The 19,938-nt window shown below is 34.3% G+C and overlaps 1 long non-coding RNA gene across 1 annotated transcript in view; it reads left to right on the top strand.

Annotated features, from left to right (window-relative positions):
* LOC144614707 (uncharacterized) overlaps positions 1-13,003 on the top strand; it is a 34,526-nt gene extending 21,523 nt beyond the window's left edge. The window contains exon 3 of the long non-coding RNA XR_013552722.2: positions 12,844-13,003. This is a non-coding gene — a long non-coding RNA (uncharacterized LOC144614707). The remainder of the gene's footprint in view (positions 1-12,843) is intronic.
* The last annotated feature ends 6,935 nt before the right edge of the window (positions 13,004-19,938 follow it).

The raw sequence follows: 19,938 nt of genomic DNA, 5'->3' as shown, positions 1-19,938 counted from the left end.
CAACATCTACAAAATAATTTGCTGGAATTTTGATGGGGATTGCATCAAATCCATAGATCAATAGATCAATTTGACAATATTGAATTTTCCTACTCATGGGCATAGAACACTTTGCCTAAATTAATTCTTCTTCGGTTCTTTTCATCATAATTTTGTAGTTTTTCTCATATACATCTTATGCATATTTTGTTAGATTAATTCCTAAGCACCTCATTATGGGGTGCACATGGCATTGTGTTGCTTAATTTCTAATTTCACTTGTTCATTGCGGGCACAGAGAGAAACAAATGACTTTTTATATTAACTGTGTTTCTTGCAACCTTCTCAAGTCTTTCCAAGTATTTGTCTTGCTCTGGGTGCGAAGAGAGCCCTCTAAGATTCCCCTTATAAACATATTCTTTCAGATGTCTTAATGTCTTAAATTCTTCCCAGCTTTTGCTCCCAGGTATAAGCAGTCTATCGCATGTTTCGGTTGTAATCTTTTGCCAAATGAGTCTGAAGTTGGTTAGGTTGGCTTGCAGTGTCGAAGAGCAATGACCACTTCTTTTTTGGCCTGAATTCTGAATTGGAGGAAACAGATGTATTAACATTTTTGGTCACTCTTACAAATGTCCCCCAAGTAGGTTATAACAGATATACAAAATAATTTGCAAACTGCCTCTGCTGTAATCCCTCCAGAACCTGGGACCAGAGCCCCACTCTCTGGGAATGTGCTCTTCCCACTTTATGAGTGTTGCCACATGCAGGATGGGCAGGGCAAGGGAAAGTCAAAACTCTGCAAAGTCTTTCCACAATTTTGAAGTTGCCCTTTTGCTTGATTCAGTCTTTCCTTGGTTGCTGTAAACCTTTGGCTGTTTTCCAGATTTCTGACTGAGTTGATTCTGACAGCTTCTGCATGTTTTCCAATGTTTCTGTTGGGGTGGAATGAGAGCTTGGAGGTAACAACTATACTGTTTTGCTGGAGACACTCATAATATTATTTTGCCATATGTTTCCAGTTGCACAGACTGATCTTGATATAACGTTGAAAGGGACTATGCAAGGGTGTGAATACCACGAGGAAGGGAAGATCGGGGACCAACGCGGAAGCTGTCTATAACAAGTTAACTTTCATTTTTTTGGTGTGAGTTTGAGAGGGATAGAGAGAAATAAAATCGAGGTAAGCCAATTAATAATTTTAGGACATTATTTGTCTCATTCTGGATTTCAGGATCTTGGCTCACAAAATTAGAAATAAGTCATTCAGTTCAGATATATGCATACATGCAAGCTTGCATATGTTTGGGTGCACTTGGTAAAAAGATAGAGAACAACTTTTAATTAAAAAATGTACAAAGACGGCTTCCTCAGTCAACATCTCAGCAGGAAACGTGACATATTGAAAGCATTAACAAAAAGCAGATATTGAAATAACCTTTTTACAAAGTTTGGATAGGGTTAGGCAAACAAAGACGACTAAACACTGAGTTAAACGCAACAGCAGGGTGACGATGCCACACCCAGTGTGAGGTGAAAAATGACAGGATTTTGTGATGAGAAATTGGAGGTTTCCGGAGCCAGGAGTGACAATTTGAGAGGGCCGATGGCTTTTGGAAAAGGATACAGCCACTGACAAACCACAGCACAGCAGACAAATGAGACAATAATGTCTCCAAATCACCACCTTCCAGTCTTCGGACCTTCAGGCTGCACTTTCCATCAGCCAAAGCTAAGCGAAAGTCAGGGAAAATGAGCCAGGTTGACGTTATATATAAAGTTCAGCTTTCCGGGACATAGTTCAAACTGGAGGATGATAGGTTTGAGCGGGTAAATGGAGAATATCTCGCATAATTCGCCTTTCATACATACAGTACAACACAATATAGTTTTACTAAGATGAGATCATGAAAAACGAGTGAAAGGAGAGTAGAATGAGTGAAAAGAAACCAGGTGAGGGCTACATGGGAAAAAATATGGCTTAAATGCTTGTGAGCTAAAGGTAGGTAATTTATCTGCTTCTTCCAGCCAATGCAAAGATCAAATTTTGGTCAGTTAAATGAGTGATGGTATCATAAACGAACGGAGAATTTCCCGAAGTGTAGGAGTGCTATTCCCAGTACGGTGGCCAAGGAGACCTTCCTACTGTTGGTCCTCACGCGGCAAACTGCAATTTATGGAACACAGCAAACTTACAGAAAAAAGACATAGAAAAGTTTAACAAAGCTATATTTTATAGTATCACATAATCATTGCTGCCAAAAGTGCTTCAGTACTACCATTCTAAGCACACTGAAAGAAAGGACTTTCTATTTGCAACCTCAGCTGTTCTGATGTGATCCAGGGATAGATTATGTAGAATGGATAAACTGCATACCCCAAAGGTTATATCAAAAAGGTTATAATTTGAGCAGAGCACCAAGGAATTGGCACTTATATTTCCTGATGGGTATTTGGAGTGTGGCTAAACTACATTGCAGGTTGCATTAAAGGCCATATGATATTTCTTGTAAACCCTCTAGGCACCTATGTTCCCTATTATTCTTTTTCATGAACCCTCTTCCTTTGCCCAGCTCTTAAAATTTAGTGCGGTCCTGGGATTTCATTCTGCCCATTTCTCTTTTCTATGTATGCATGCCATATATGAACAATATCATTCATTTTCATATTTCCAAAGTTCTATGTGGTGATGATCCCCAAATGTTTACCCCCGTCCTAATTTTCCTTGTGAGCTTTAAACCCCAAAGTTCTGCTTCCTGACTGGATATCTCCATTTGGACCTTTCAGGGTTATTTTAAATTCAAAACGGATCTAGAATTCTGCACAAGTCGTGTTCCTTGGATTGCTCTCAAATGATCAATCTTGAAACCCGTATCATTATTTTCCAGCCTACTAAGGTCATACTTAACAGAATTCTCATAATAGACCCATAGTGCTTTACAGTAAGCACAGCTAAGATTATGGTTACTGACTGTGAGACACCATGAGACAAATAGGTCTTTGGTTCCTCAGAGATATACTGGCTACCAGTCTAAAAAGTTTTGTTTGTTTGTTTGTTTTCTTTATTGGTCTGAATGGTCCTAGGAGTTCTGAGGATCTTGATAGTCTTGTGCAGCTTTATTTCCTTCTCTCTCATATATGTTTTTTTCCCTATATTTTCTTTCTAACTCCTGGCAAAAAAAAAAAAAAATATCTCCCCTACCTACCCCCCTCCCCGGCCATCACACACCAGAGGTAACTATCTTGACTTAAAGCAGCTGGGTGAGGGTTGAGTTTTGCTTGGTGTTGGAAATTGGTTCCACTCACACTAATTTTGTAATCAGAGCCTTGGGTTTCTTACCTACTTCTCATTTCTGGGCCCCAAATTTTGGAGTGGACATCTTGAGCATACTGATTTGATTTGTAGAGACTATGGGATTAAACAGTTCTCTTCTCAGTATCAATAACCAGCTTGGTGTTTCTGTGTCCCTTTTTCTTACCTCCTTAATCTAGGACAATTTTTCTCAACCTCGAATACATACCCGAATTGTCTGTTGAGCTTTTGGTTACTAATAGGCAGACATATAAGAACTGTTGATAGAAACTGTTTCCTTTCACCTGGACAGCTCTTTCCCAGAAATTTACTTGCCTCTTTTCTTAGCTCCTTCTGGAATTTGCCCAAAAATCACTTTCTCATTGAGGACTCGTTTACCCACCTCTGTGTAAAATAGTGTGTTTTCCAGTACCTTTTGGGTACCCTCTATATCCTTTTCTTTCCAAATCTTTCCCATAGCTCTTTGCCACCTGACAATCTTTCACTTCTTTCCCCACACGCTACCCTTTACCCCATACAATTAGAATGTAGGATCCATGAGAGGATAAAGTTGGATATTTCACGTTTGTTGTTCTCTTACCAGTCCATTTCTTCTTTTAAGTTGAAAATAGTGCTTGGCATGTACATACACTCACTAAATATTGCTGGGAAAAAAAAGTAAATGGTTCCATATGTATCTCAGCGTATCACCCATTTGGTGACCTCTAGGGCTCAGCTGAGCCTCAGTGACTTCCAGGATGGTAAGGCCTGGCCCATGGCACTGGATCCATGTGACTTCTGTCTCCTTATTCTACCTGGAGGTTCTTTTACTAGGTGTAAAAAAAAAAAAAAAAAAAAAAGATTTCCTCTCCTTTTTACTTCTTAAATCATAATGCCTATAGTCAAGAGTGTTCTTTCTTCTTCTAGGTTTTCTTAAGGGCTTGAGTATTTGGAAGTTAATAGCCAGAAAGTGTTAACTACTTCTTTTTTCTTTTCTTTTCATTTTTTTTTTTTGACTCTGTCTATAATACTACTAAGAAAAAAATTCAAAAATATCATATCAAATTGATGGAAAATCCAGGAAAGTCACTCTCATAAAGATAAATACATATTATTTCACAATATTACCTGGCCATACATTTGTGTAATATTAAAACCACATAAATTGTTCCTCACATTGATATAAAACATTAAATGTGTTTAATAACAGACTGTATTGCTAAAGTCCCAGCTATGACTCATAGGTTATCAACATGTGAATTTCAAATTGAACTTTATATAGAGATAACTAGTATACAATTGAACATTATTTAAAAATCTTAAATTAATAAAACAGAAGATGATGTGTCAAGAGAAAAAAATTGTGTCATGCAGTCTGATAAGCTAATATATGCAGAAAGACCAGGCCTTCTGGTATACAGATGGTAAAAGATCACAGAACACCATCAAAATAGGTCAGTAATACGTTATTCCTTCCTGTGTGGGAGAAATTCTAAGACCCTAACAGAAAGTAACCTGTGCTACTCCCAGGGTGCCTGTTGGACTTTGGTTGGAATGCTGGGAAAATTGTGTTCTCCATGTGTCTATACAGAATGGCCATTCTGTAAGTTTACTGAGGTAATTATGTTCTAGAATCTATTTATTCAAATTTTAGGCCTTCAGATATGGATTCACATGTTTATAATATTTAGATATTTTATGTTGTAATTGCTCGAGTGAGGGGCCAATAATAATAATGTATAAAAATGTCAGTAATAATTTTTACTAATTTCTGGGTATTCATTCCAAGATTAGTTTTATATATCATGTCTCCTTTATTATGAGTTTGTCTATTATTCATTTATTCACTCATTTAATGATTTTATATAGTCATCTCACATCATATATAATGGAATTTGTAGATAGTAACATAAATTATGCTAAGTTTTCAGTCAGGACAACTAGTAGGAGTAAAATCTTCTCCTATAAATTAGGACATTTAGCAATAGTTTGAATAGACTTTAAAAGTATTGTCAGCTCATTCTTAGGTTTATAGTTTGTTTTCCGACAACTAGAAAAATTATATACAACCATGAAAATGAAAAATATATAACCTAAACATTGCATTTATTAGCTTTAATGTTATACATAATACTATATACTAATATGGAAAATAATTAAGACCTAAATATATATATATATATTTTTTCGAGACAGAATAAAATGTCTATATCATGTTAAATTAGTTATAATAATGTTATATAGTGTTAATCTAGAGATCCAAGATATTAGGTATAAAATAAAGTTGTCTAATCAGATTCTGGAAACAAGATTTATTGAAGGGATGGGGAAAGAATTCGGGAGCAAACATCACCCCCCCTATTTCAAACTCCAATTCTAAGCTTACCATATCATTTGTGGTAAGATCCTATGGACTACTGCAATGATTCTAAATGATAATATAAACAAAAAATCCTAGAAAATTTTTGTAAAGACAGATTTAGATGCTTCACCTCCAGATGTACTAATGCAACAGGCCCAGGAATCTGCATTTAGAATGAATAAAGATGTGTAATAGATGCTTGATATATTTAAACTTATCTAACAAGGTAGAAAAAAATAGTAAAATAACAAACTATATCTAAATGTCATCAAATGGCAGAAACCACAAATTATGAGAAAACATTATTCAGATTTACATACCCACATATATGCTTATAAATATATATTATAATGCATGTTTTATTTATATGTGATAAGTCTGAATATTTACAGACATATGCATATATATCAGGATTAATTCATTTGGAAATATTATAGAGTGCAATAAGCCTGTGGATACTACTCTACTCATATTTTTAAACTTAATATTATTTTTAATAGAAGGGAAATAAGACAAAATTAAAAAGAATCCTAAACTTCATATATATGTTATATATATATATATCAAATGATAATAAAGAATTACTAAGGACTCAGAGTTGTGGTTGGAATCTGCCTTTTTAACAAGAACCTCATATAATTTTGATACAGTTTTTAGACTATACATTAAGAAAGGATGTAGCAGATGTGTTCGTTGACTGAAAGCAAAGAACCTCTCTTAACATCTTCATGAAACAAACTTAAGCCCCAAATAAAGAAACTATAATTTAATATCATAGCCTAATTTTATTTCTAAATTCCAGTAAAATTAAGCCAAAGGATACAAACATCTAATTATAAGATGAATAAGTTCTGATGATCTAATGTACAGCATAGTGATTACAGTTAATAATACTGTATCATATATTTGAAAGTTGCTAAGAGAGTACATCTTAAGTGTCACTTTAGTACATCTTAAGTGACAAAAAATTGTCATTATGTGACATGGTGGAGGTATTAGCTAATGCTATGCTGGTGATCATTTTGTAATATATAAGTGCATCAAGTCAACACATTTTACACCTTAAACTTACACAGTGTTATACGTGTCAATTGTATCTCAATAAAGCCGGTAAATTTCTAATACAATTATATAGTCATTAAAAAGAAATCATGTTTCCCTTATTTTGGATTTAATTCAGACTGAATATGTACTGTGTTTTCTACAATGTCAACATTTGTTTTTCATGTTGTCAGATTAAATTAGAAATAAATTGCAAAATAAACTTTTACACTTACTTAAATTATCTAAGCATTTTAGCTTGACCAAATAAGCTCAATTAGGATGCAATTACAAATAAACCATACTGACTTAGAAGAAATAGACTTGATTTTTTAGAGCAGTTGATTTTATATTTTTTTTAATGTTTATTTATTTTTGAGAGAGATAAAGAGACAGAGCATGAGCAGGAGAGGGGCAGAGCGAGAGGGAGACACAGAATCCGAAGCAGGAGGCCAGGCTCTGAGTTGTCAGCACAGAGCCCAACATGGAGCTCGAACTCACGAACTGTGAGATCATGACCTGAGTCGAAGTCTAACTTAACAGATTGAGCCACTGAGCTGTCCCCCAGAGCAGTTTTAAGTAGATAACCAAATTGGGCAGAAAGTACAAAGTTCTTATGCACTCCCTTTCTCCACCCTACACTCAGTCTTTCCCCATATCTACATCCTTCACTACAGTGATACGTTTGTTAAAATTGATTAATCTACTTTGACACATCAGTATCACCCTAAATCCAAAGTTTGTATTAAGATTCACACATGGTATTTTATGTTTTATGGGTTTGAAAAAATGTTTAACGGGTGTACCCAATTGCAAAGTCATACAGAACAGTTTCACTGCCCCCCGAATCCTCTGTGCTCTGTGAATTCATCCCTTCCTCCCCAGATCCCTTGACAGATACTGATTATTTTAAGTTTTCCATAATTTTTCCATCTCCAGAATATCATGCTGTTGAAATCATACAGAATGCAGCCTTCTCAGATAGCATTCTTTTGCTTCGTATAAATACACATTTGCTTGATAACACATTTCTTTTTAGTACTGAATAATATCCCATTGAATAGGTGTATCAGGGTTTTGTTTTGTTTTTAATCTATTCCACTATTTGAAGGGCATCTCCGTTGCTGTCAATCTTGGTCAACTGTGAAAAAAGCACTACATATTCATATAAATAATTATGAATACAGCTATAAACATCTGTGTGCAGGTTATTTTGCATAGACCTAACTTCCGTTCGTTTGGGTAAATACACGGGAGCACCATTATTGGATCATATGGAAGAGGATGTTTAGTTTTGTAAGAAACAACTGTCTTACAAAGTGGGTGAACCACGTTGCATTCCCACCAGCAATGAATGAGAGCTCCTATTGTTGCACATTCCTGCCAACCTTGAGTAATGTCACGTTATAAATGTGGCCTTTTTAATACGCACATAGCAGTATCTCACGGTTGTTTTAATTTCCATTTCCCTAATGACGTATGATGTGGAACATTCTTTCATATGTGCATTTGCCATCTATATATCTTCTTTGGTGACCTATCTGTTCAGCTCTTTGGCCTATTTTTAAATCAGATAGATTCCTTCCTTATTGTTGAGTTTTAAGAAATTTTTTGTCTATTTTGGATAACAGTCCTTTATCAGACATGTTTTTTTGCAAATATTTTCTCCAAGTCACCAGCTTGTTGTCTTATTCTCTGGACAGGGTCTTTCACAGAACAGAAGTTTTTAATTTTAATGAATTGTGGCTTATCAATTGTTTCTTTCATGGAACATGCTTTTGATGTTTTATCTAAAAAATCCATTGCAGTACTCAAGGTCATCTAGAATTTCTCCTGTACTATCTCCTAGGATGTTTATAGTTTTGAGTCTTTTTTTTAATGTTTGTTATTTTTGAGAGAGAGAGACAGAGAATGAGTGGGGGAGCAGCAGGGAAAGAGGGATACACAGAATCCGAAGCAAGTTCCAGGCTCTGAGCTGTCAACAAAGAGCCCAATGTGGACTGGAACTCACGAACTGTGAGGTCAAGACCTGAGCCAAAGTCGGACCCTTAATCAACTGAGCCACTCAGACACCCCTATAGTTTTGATTCTTAAAATTTAGATCAATGACCCATTTTGGGTTAATTTCTGTGAAGGATATAACATCTGTGCCTTGATTGATTTTATTTTTTCTTTTTGCATGTGGATGTCCCATTGTTCCAGTGCCATATTTTGAAAAGAGTATCTTTCCTCCATTGTATTTCCTTTGCTCTTTGTCAAAGATTAGTTGCCTATATTTATGCAGTCTACTTCTGGGCTCTGGGTTCCATCCCAGTTATCCGTTTGTCTATGTTGTCACTAATACATTACTGTCTTGATTACTCTAGCTTTAAGGTAAGTCTTAAAAGTCTGATAATGTCAGTGCTCTACCTTTGTTCATGTATTTTTATGTCACAGTTGGCTATTTTGGGTCTTCTGCCTCTCCATATAAAGTTTAAAATCACTTTGTCAGGGAGTAAGTTGCCAGGATATTGGTTGGGATTGCATTGAATCTACAGATTGAGTAACATCTACTTTTTAAAATAAATATGACAAGACTTCCTCTTTTGTACTTATGTAATACTGCTATTTTTGTAATTTCAAAAGTAATGAAGTTTCCTTGAAATTATTTTTCATATATACATAAAAAAGAATATTAAATTAACTATAATTTTATGACCATGCTATGAAACAAGTCAGGAAATCAGTCCACTGTTTTTAGAATAGTCAGCACAGCATGTATTCACACTTAAGTGACTTTTGAAAATGAAGAAAGAAGTATTCTATTTGCACACCATACCTTTTCTATTGATAATATATTAGAGAGCCCAATTTTATGATAAAGACTAATAGATAAAATAGATTACATAACTATGCTCAGTAAAATTGTAAAGTACCTCAAAGCACGTTTAGTCTTTGAAAAAGATTAAAGGGATTTTTGCATTCCTCAAAGCAGCTGATAGTAATGTGTTAATTCATACGTAAACTTACTTTAGCACATTAGATTTTTCATCATTATATATTCACAAAAGACGTTGGTGTTATAAGTAAAAATGAAGACACAAAATACACACTTTTACCTGTACTGAGCGGGAAACAGCACTGTAAGTCAAAATCACCCTAACCAATTTTTGTACGCATTTTAAATATGGTACACGCAAGCATGAGAAGACAATGTCTAGCCTCAACCATAGCATTCAATTAGTTTCATATAATTTTTTATTGTTTCTTTATTTCTTAAACAAAAAAGTCATCAAACATCACTATTTCTTTCTCACTGTCACATCCTCATCCCAGGTGTTATGAACCTGAGTAATTACTGAAAAGAGACATTGGGGGTGTTTTACTTTGCCCTGCTAAATCTTGTTCTTAAATTGAGCATTAGGTCCATAATCAAAAAGATTTTTAAAACATTGGGCAGACCATAATATCAATTTTCTTTCTTCACACCCATCAAAAACTAGTAGGAAAAAAAATGGAGAATAAAATAGCATTCATCCTAACTTACCCCAACATTATTGAAATTATAATGATTTAAAAGAGCATGAAAATTAAGCAAAAAGATGTGCATTGAGCCACAATATATGCGTTTACTTGTGACTGTAGACAAATTACCAACATTCCTGAAAGAAAGCCTAAGAAATGGTGGTAATAGCTTTTATCTTATTAATTATATTATCAGAAACCATAGAACAATCAATACCTGCCTCTATATTTCTGGATGTCATTAGACGTTCCCATTGGTTGGGACACCTCAGTGGTTCAGTCGGTTAAGTGTCCAACTCTTGGTTTCAGCTCAGGTCATGATCTATAATTCATGAGTTCAAGCCCTGCATGGGGCTCTTTCTCTCTCTCCCTCTCTCTCTGCCCCTCCCCTGCTTGTGCTCACTCTGCTCTCTCAAAATAAATAAATAAAGTTGAAAATAAAAAATTAAAATAAATAAAAGCTCCCATTGGTCAACATATAAACTTGATATTTTTAAAGTCATATATTCTTACTTTTGTCTCACACTATTCTCACCCTGAATTATAAAGATGAAATAAAATTCAAGAGTATATAATGAAGTCGACAAAATCTTTTTTTATAAAGAATAGTATATTTTTGAAAATCCATCCTGAAAATATAACTTTTTCTACCTCTCATATGGAACAAACAAAAATACCATCTCACCCCCCACGTGGGGTTCAGTTTAGGCTTCTTAAAATCAGTGCAATTTCATGAGCTCATGATATGATCTCCCCATTTTCTATAATATGTGTATTGTACTTAATCAAAAAATAATACATTCTTCACATTTATTATAAACATATCTGAAATATACATTTGTTTATTCATTTATTTATTCAATAAATACTTATTAAAAACTGGTTATGGGCTAATCACTGTGCTATACCCTGGTGGTACAGAAGAGATCATGACAGTGTCTATCCTGCCCTGCCTGTATAGAATTCACAGTCACATTAGTTAAATAAGTATTTAACCAAAGAAATCAACCCAATTGCATTAAATGCCACTTACCAGGGTATTAGATAAGGGATAAAATGGCATGTCTGAAGGAATAAGAAAGACATTTCTGACAAACTGACACTGAGAGTGACTTACAAACATCAGCCAAAATGTGCCATAAGCAAGAAGGAAGATAATGAATCATGAAAAAAAATAATGAAATTTACATAAAAGCATACACTACTTTTATATATTTTTAAAAACTGTTTTCTGGATCATAGCATTTTTCTGTTTATTTTCCAATCAGATTATATAAAAATTTATGGGTTTATATTATTGTTTTCCACAAAGGCTGTTGAATCCCTGAGTCCTTTCCTTATGTTCCAGATCTCCCTAAACATATACTATGGCAAATATACCTGTAGTGCATGGAGGAAACCTCCCCAAAGATACAGATTCCTGTTTGAGAAGCCTCCAAACTGTCCAAATGAATATAATATGAATTCTCAAAGATTAAATCAAGGAAGCCAACTGAAAAAGCAAAAGCTTGCTATGACCTGTAGGGGAAAAATATATTGTGTGAATAATTCCTTTACCTAGTCAACCATTTAATGTATTCCTGATATAACATGTAGTAATAATAGCAAAAAGAAAAAAAAAAAGAAGTTATTGGAGTATAACAATTCAGTTTAACCACTTAACCTGTACGCAAAGTGTCCCTGAAGATTTTTTTTTTTTTTTTTTTTTTTTTTTTTTTTTTTTTTTTTACTCAATAAGATTACATCACTGAATAGTCAGTATGGTTCATGGGTTAAGAACGTGGATTTTTCTAACCAGACATATTTCTGGGCTTTGCTGCATTCCATTTGAACAATGTGACCCCGAACAAGTTACTTTAATCAAAATGATCTTTGTCAGTAAGTTGAGAAAAATATTAGATCCTACAACTGAAATAGGCTTTGTAAAAGTGAAATGTAAATCAATTAGCATAGTGCCTAGCACAAAAGTGTTCAATATATGCAAGATGGAAAATTCATTTTGTATAAAAAAAATCACTGAAAATGCTGTGTACAATTTCACAGGTGCACTAACATAGTTTAACTTACCATTCCTTCATTGTTAAACATTTCGGATGTTTGCTTTCATGGTAGATGTGAAAAATACGTAATAAATGTCATTTACGGATCTTCAGGCATCAATGCTTTGTACGGTTATATTTGTGGTTATTTACTATGAGTAGTTTATGCAGTATAGTATGTGGTATTCCGAAGCTTCTCATACATACTGAAAATGTATCAATAAGCCACATGATTGCAGCTCAGCCTGCCATTAACAATGGTGAGCGAAATTTACTTCACCATTTCTGTCATAACCCTGAATATTCATGTGCTTTGTGTCCAATTTAGCCTCTCTCGTTTGATAGATAAAAATGATATCGCGTCATTTTCATTTAAACATTTTGAACAGTAATAAAGTTGAACAGTTTCCCAAAAGTCATATTTGAAATTTGAGAAGACATTTAAAAAATAGCATGTTGTTTTTATGCTCTCTGTAGATGAAGTTCGGAAGACGCAGTTCTCGTGTTGTACCACTTGACTGCCACCTTTAAAAATTAATTACTTTTTGTTTATACTTCTTCTTCTTAGATTACAATAAATCGTGCCATTCATGCAAGTTCTTACCGAGACTTAATTGCTTCTTTGAAAGGTTTGGCAGATCCATCAAGCCAGTTCATTAATGCACAGATGATTCCTTAACATTAAGAAAGACACATTGGAACATCACAAATGTCAAGTCAGTTATTACGCACAAAAAGCAGAAAATGGCAACCATCGAAAGGTGAGCCCTAATTCAGTCGGGACCAAAAATAAAACTGCAGTGATCGCTCAGTGTAATAATGGAGTAATGTTAGATTATTTTAAGGTCATGCAAGGAGAATCTTTCATTTGTCAACTGTGTTCCTTTATGGAGGGATTTTTTTCAGTGCCTCGTGGTTCTGTTCACAAGTCAGTCTGAAAGGAACAGTGGATTTTACCACCGCAATTCATTTCTTGCCCCAACACATATTGGGTAAAGCATTTTTTTTCCCAAGCCCATGTAGGTGTGTGCCCTTCCTTTTATTTTTTTAGAACTCAAAGAATGAAATTTCAAATATTGTTATATATTTTAAGAATAGACAAAATGCACTAAAAGTAATGATAAAAGAATAAAGATAGAGGTTTAGAAATTCAGACTTACCTCTGAGTCTGAATTCTGAATGGGCTGAACATTTTCATAATACTTCATTCAACACTAAAAATCTCCAATTACTTCTCATGTGTTTAAACACTTACTTATGCATTGATGTGTACATTTATCTGTTTCATCTGCCTTTAACTGAATAAGTAATGAATTAGAATTATATGCCAATGGTTAATCAAGACGTGCCTCCTCTTAACAACTTTGGAAAAGATAACTTTTGTGATACCATTACAAAGTTATTAATTTAATTATGTCTATAAACACTTGAGTGAGGATGGTAGAAAGAAAACTAATCAAAATATCTATAACCTGTGTGCCAGAGATAGGCAAAAGAGGCAAAAATCCATATTTCTTCAGGGTTAAATTTTAGTGAGAATAGAAAGTCAACAAAATAAATATGTAAATGGTAAACCGAGAGATGCATTCTCCGGAGAAAAGAAATGAAAATGGCAGATAGGAATTGAGACTTTGAAGTGAGTGCAATTTTATAAGGAGTAGTATAGAAACTCCTCCCCAAGAGTGTGATCCTTGGACGAAGCCATAAAATTTCTAGTGAAAAATTATTCCAGAGGGATGAACACATTCAAAGAAACTGTGACCTTAGAATTCTCATATTTTTGGGGGGGTGGGGGGGGAGCGCCTGGGTGGCTCAGTTGGTTAAACGTCTGACTTCGGCTCAGGTCATGATCTCACAGTTTGAGTTTGAGCCCCACGTCAGGCTCTGTGCTGACAGCTCAGAGCCTGGAGTCTGCTTTGGATTCTGTGTCTCCTCTCTCTGCCCCTCCCTGCTCACGCTCTGTCTCTCAAAAAATGAATAAACGTTAAAAAAATGTAAAAAAATATAATTATTTTTTCCTATGAAAAGAGGTAGACCAATTTTACTGGAGTACAATGAATAATTGCCAGAAAAATAAGACATAAGATGAGAAGTTAATGGGAAAGAAACGTCAGTTTTAATTAAACCCATAGTTTGGTGTGGCAAGCAAATATTTTCATTGATTCCAATTTTTCACAATTTTTTATTCCAATAATGTTTAAACAGTGGAAGTAGTAAAATTAAGTTACTTTCATTTATAAGCAATAAAATTATAAACTCAAAACAAGTTTATAAGTAAGACACAGGCAATATTGAAAATTCTATAATTCCAATTGGCAATACAAATTCAATGTGAAAAATGCTTTTCGCTAAAGTTAAATGTTGAACAGTGAGGTGTAGTGAAATGATTTTTCTAGTGGAAGAATCAATTGTTTTTATATCAATTGTTTATATTAGCTCTTTTTCTGAATATGGTGAAAAATATTTACACTATCACTTTTTGTCTTTGTTACCTTATTTTTTGAAGAGTGAAGTCACATTCATCATATATAAATCATTTGGATGAGTTAATTTAATGTCATAAAATGAGATACTGAAGTTCAAAGTAGTATTTAAATGTTTCCCAATAATTATTTGTAACTGACTTTCATAATAATAAAAAAAAATGCAGTTCAAGTTCAAATATGCAAAACCAGAATCTGAGTAATGCTTAGACTCTTCATGTGACTTTGTCACTCATTATACCATTTACATACTTTTGACCTTGTCCTAAATATGCTGGTATGTAATGGCTTAAGGTGACATAATTTTTAGAATATTTGTTCTTAAATTGTGGTAAAAATGTCCTTTGTGCAGCCACTCCTTATCTCATCGATATCTATCGTGTTTAAAAGTAATCATAAATTCAAAAGCAAACACACCTGTGGGCACTAAATTCATTTACTTTGCCTTGTTATTATAATAGCCATTTGGATGACTTAGAATGTAGTATAGTGATTTTGTTAGATTAGGATTGAAACCAAACAAAAACCTGTTTTTTTAAAGTCTCAATGAACTAAAACATCCCAAGAAATATGTCACTTACAGAGTCCTCTAGCGACCCTACAAGTTTGTGGATTCTTATTCGAGAAAACATGTGGTCTGTTCTCTTAGCTAGAGTTGGATGTTTTTCCTTTAGACTTGAAATAAAAGGTACTGGGCTGAAAGTCTTACACCATCAAGCACTCTCCAGTCAAGTTGTCAAATTGTCTTCAATATATTTTCCTTGATAAGATAATAGCAAAAAAGAAATAAAGCCCATTTTTTGAATCAACCTTCCAGGGAATAAGATAAAAAGAGAGATCGAACGAAGATTAAACCAATCGTACATAACATAAAGTGTTGGCCTTTGAACTCCTAGTCCAGCAGCTGTTTTTCAAGAAGTAATCTGTAACATTTGCAACACTAAAATCCTCACCATGGTGACTAAATTAAAATCCACATAGACCCTTCCAGCTCTTACCATTGGATAGTTAAAGTAGCAGCAGAAGCACAAGGGAATCTGACACTTCATTAGGCAGCAGTTAGACAAAAACACAGGTAGACTAAAAAGCCACAAGTTTCTTTGGACTTCTAAAAAAGGTGAAATCATGACATCTAGAATTATGCCCAGTAGTACAACTCAAAAGTTAATTTATCAGTACCTGAATAAAACATGACTTAATATAAAACAGCTCAAATACAACATCAAACCTAAAAAATTCAGAATAGTTAATAAACATAACACTATAAGATTAATTTTAATAAAATTTTTGTGAATTATGCAGCTACTTGCAATGCAATTAATATGTTAAAAAATTGATCTATGTTTTGTCATGATTAGAACCACGGTGGTGGTCACAATATGCACTACACCTTTTGATTCTGTGATGGGAACCTGTAGGATTGGATGACTGATGGTTGGCCCTTGCTGGTTGATGTTGCTCACGTGATCTGCTTAGGTCAATGAAATTTGAGAAGGGATGTGGTTCTGAATGGAAGTTTTAATAGCCAGTACATAATATGCCATCCTCTTTCCCTCTGCCATTATAACCAGCAATATTCTAGATAGTAACTGCTTTTTCACCCTGGGCCCCAGAATGCAGAAGATGGGAAGCAGAGCTCTCAGCCTGCCCAAAATGAACGTGGAGCACAGAAAAGAAATAAACCTCCATTGTTTTACACTTCTGATTGTGTATTCATTTGTGTCTTGCCAAAGCACATTCCCAAGGCTGCTGATTGGATGCAACCAGTATTTGTGAAGCATCTTTTACAACTATTTTCATTCTAAATATTTCCAAGACTTTGCACTTTGTTACTTTTGAAGTAGCCAACCATAAAATTAGAACATCAAGTTCAAATCATGTCTATTTTATCAAATAAGTTATGTAGTATATAATTGCATGTGAAATACATAAAAACTTTCTGTTTTTGTTTTGGTTTTCATCTAAAAAAATGTACTCTATTTTTTATTTCATATGCTTGCTAGATTCCTCTTTGGAAAAGCAGATCACATAAGTAACATGATTCTATGGTAGTGGTTTTCTGATTTATAACTGTTTAAATTAAAAGACAGCTTACATATATGAAATATAGATCAAAATGAACAAAGGCCTAATCATTGTTTAATTTGGTGTTTGTAGCCCGAGATATGGTAAGATCTATTATTATTACTACTTATTATTAATTTCCCTAGAATAAACAATGTTGCATCAAAAATTTGTATCAAACCATTTTCTATCTCAATAGAATTACGGAATTATGGAATAACGAGATTACATTCTTCATTAAATTTTGAAAACAAGAGAAAGGTTGGAATAAGTGGGACCTACAATAAGAGCAGTATGGAGAGCACATAAATGTAAATTAAAATCGTATGTAGAAATTAATATCCAGAAACAATTATAATCAAAGTCTTCATATCTATATCTTTATAAATGATTACAGATTTATTTGGTGATAAGGATCCCCATGATTATAAAACAAGTCAGAAGACCATCATTCTTCATCTGTCTGTGAATACCACACACAAATATATACTGTTTAGAAGCAAGAATAACAGAACACAACAGAATCTGGGGTACAACTTCATTCACTTGAGTTGAAATGAACTGAAAAATGTGCTTCACAGACTGTCACTGAATATCATTACTGCCTGGGTAGAAGAGAGGAGGAGTTTTTCCAATCTCATCGTCTTTCTCTAACTTAGAAATGTAGAATGTAAGCCAACAGAAAAGAAAGTAATTAATTACAAGATTTACACATCCTCAAATTAGGGATGTTTAGCCAACCTTTCCATTTAACTTTACGCAACACAGGAGGGCTGTATGGATGTGACAGAAGCATACAGACCCTTCCTAGAGGAAGAGTACTGATGCTTACAGCCTAAGAAGTACTTCAGAGTGAAAATTATAATTCTGCAACATAGAGTTTTTATTAAAAAAAAAAAAAAAACTAAAGAGATTTTAAATTCACTGAAAGAATGGTGCACATTACAGATACCTGGAAAACTAAACATGGATTTCTTGGCCCACTTTTGACCTAAAGAATAACTTTTTGGGGCGCCTGGGTGTCTCAGTCGGTTGGGCGTCTGACTTCTGCTCGGTCATGATCTCGCCATTTCCGGGTTTGAGTCCCGCGTCAGGCTCTGTGCTGGCAGCTCAGAGCCTGGAGCCTGTTTCGGATTCTGTGTCTCCCTCTCTGTCTGTCCCTCCCCTACTAGCACTCTGTCTCACTCTCTCCCAAAAATAAATAAACATTAAGAAAAAAAAGAATAACTTTTCTATTGTAAACCAAAGGAATGTAATTTTAATAAATGCGTCAAGTGATTCTGATATGCCCAGCAGATCACACCTTCACTGGACTAGAACTCACATCCGTGCATGGAGAAAACTTTCAATATAGTTAGAAAAGAAGCTTTCCTGGCTTTAGCTGTGCAACAAACTCACCTGAAGCTTTACATATAAGAGGAGGAAAAAGTGAACATAAGAGTTGCAGGAAGACAAATGAGATACACAACCTAGATACTGCCAAGGTTTTGCAAGAAAAAAGAAAAAAAATGGAACAGAAGTTATCATTGACAAAATACTTCCTGGTTAAAAAATTACTTCCTGGTTTATCAGACTTATTTGTGAAAAGTCACTATATTAAAAATAGAAGGTCTCATTTAGGGCTTACTATACATCGATCAAGATATTTTCAAGTTACTTGAATTCAAGAATTTTATAATTCCACATATATTAAAAAAGGCCTTTTAAGAGGCAAGATTCCAGGAGTGTTCTTGGTGTTTTTATATACCGTGAGACTGGATGTAACTTGTGACAGAATGATTCAAGTTGCTGAAAAAGTGGTTTCTGAAATTTATCTCCTCTACTTTGGGAATGAATAGCCGGATTTATCAAAATGCAAATTGTTAAGTCTGTTCTTATCATTGTTTATGGATACAAATTTATAAGAAGCTCTGACATTGCAATGCAAAGCCCTGGATTTAATATGTATAATAACAAGTAAGTAATTGGTCAACAGAGGTAAGGGGTTCTCTTGAGTCATAAAGTCGGTCATCTCGTGATTCTATTTCAGTTTTGTGTAGGCAAAGAATTGTGAGTTCACACAATCCTGATAAAGGGAGTATATAAGAACATAATCATTTGCCCTATTGCAGTGCTGAATGAGTCTGTTGAATAAACACCCAACTAAAAAATAACCACCGTGATCTGATAGAAAGCTTTGATGTAGAGAGACTTGTGAGAAACAATCTTCTGATAAAAACATAAGGACAATGAACCCTGGCCTTGAGGTGGTATTCACTCACATCTCAATATAATTCATTGTGTTTTAGGATGTTTTATTTTACAGGATAAAAGTAAAAGTCTTGTGAACATGTGCAGTCATTAAGAAGAGGCTGCTTGTTATTTTGGCGGAAGCTGTTTGATCTTTGTCCTCTCATTAACCTCTTTTCATATTTACTTTCTTGTGCTGCAACTGATGGTTTTATAATTTATTTTCCACTCCCTTTTATCTGGCCACTTGAGTAAAAATTAGGTCAGGGAAGACAGTTAAGCTTTTGATGTTGCTATAATAGGATAGAGTTTGACAGGTGAAAAAACCAAGGGAGGTCTAATTCAAATTCATAGTGTATCTGACTAAAGCAAAATATAGGTCTCGCAAAGAAGAATTCAAACTACTAACTAAATATCTTGGCAATGCATATGTTAGGCTATGATTGAAAATGCAAATGTCCTGAAGGAATTAGTTCATCAGTATGTACTTGTTTTGCATACTGGTCAATCCATTTGATCCAATTTGTACAATAAATTTTTGAGAAATAACATTAAAATGATACAAGTCCAAAAATACACCAGAATTTAAATGGACTTAAAGAGTGCAAGATTCTTAAAATCATCTTCTTTCTAGTCAATGATAGGAGTTATGACATATATATCTGAATAATTATTTTCATTTTTCCCTAATTTATGGCATATATACCAATGAGATGTATTAGTTTTAGCTGTAAAAAGTGATGCGTACATTTCACAGTTTAACAATAGAGCAACGATATTATTTTTCTCCACAAATCTATTGGTCACTGGGCACCATTGGCAATCAGACTTAGTTTTGAAGGACCTCAGTTGGGTGCATTCATGTGTGTGTGGTAACACGATGGGTTAGTTAGGACTGTCTTGTCTTCCGTGGATTCACTCACATATCTTAGTGGTTGCTTAGTTGTT

Source organism: Panthera onca, chromosome A1 (genome assembly GCF_046562875.1).
Source record: "Panthera onca isolate mPanOnc1 chromosome A1, mPanOnc1 haplotype 2, whole genome shotgun sequence".
Taxonomy (NCBI): domain Eukaryota; kingdom Metazoa; phylum Chordata; class Mammalia; order Carnivora; family Felidae; genus Panthera; species Panthera onca.
This window is presented reverse-complemented; position numbering and strand designations above follow the sequence as displayed.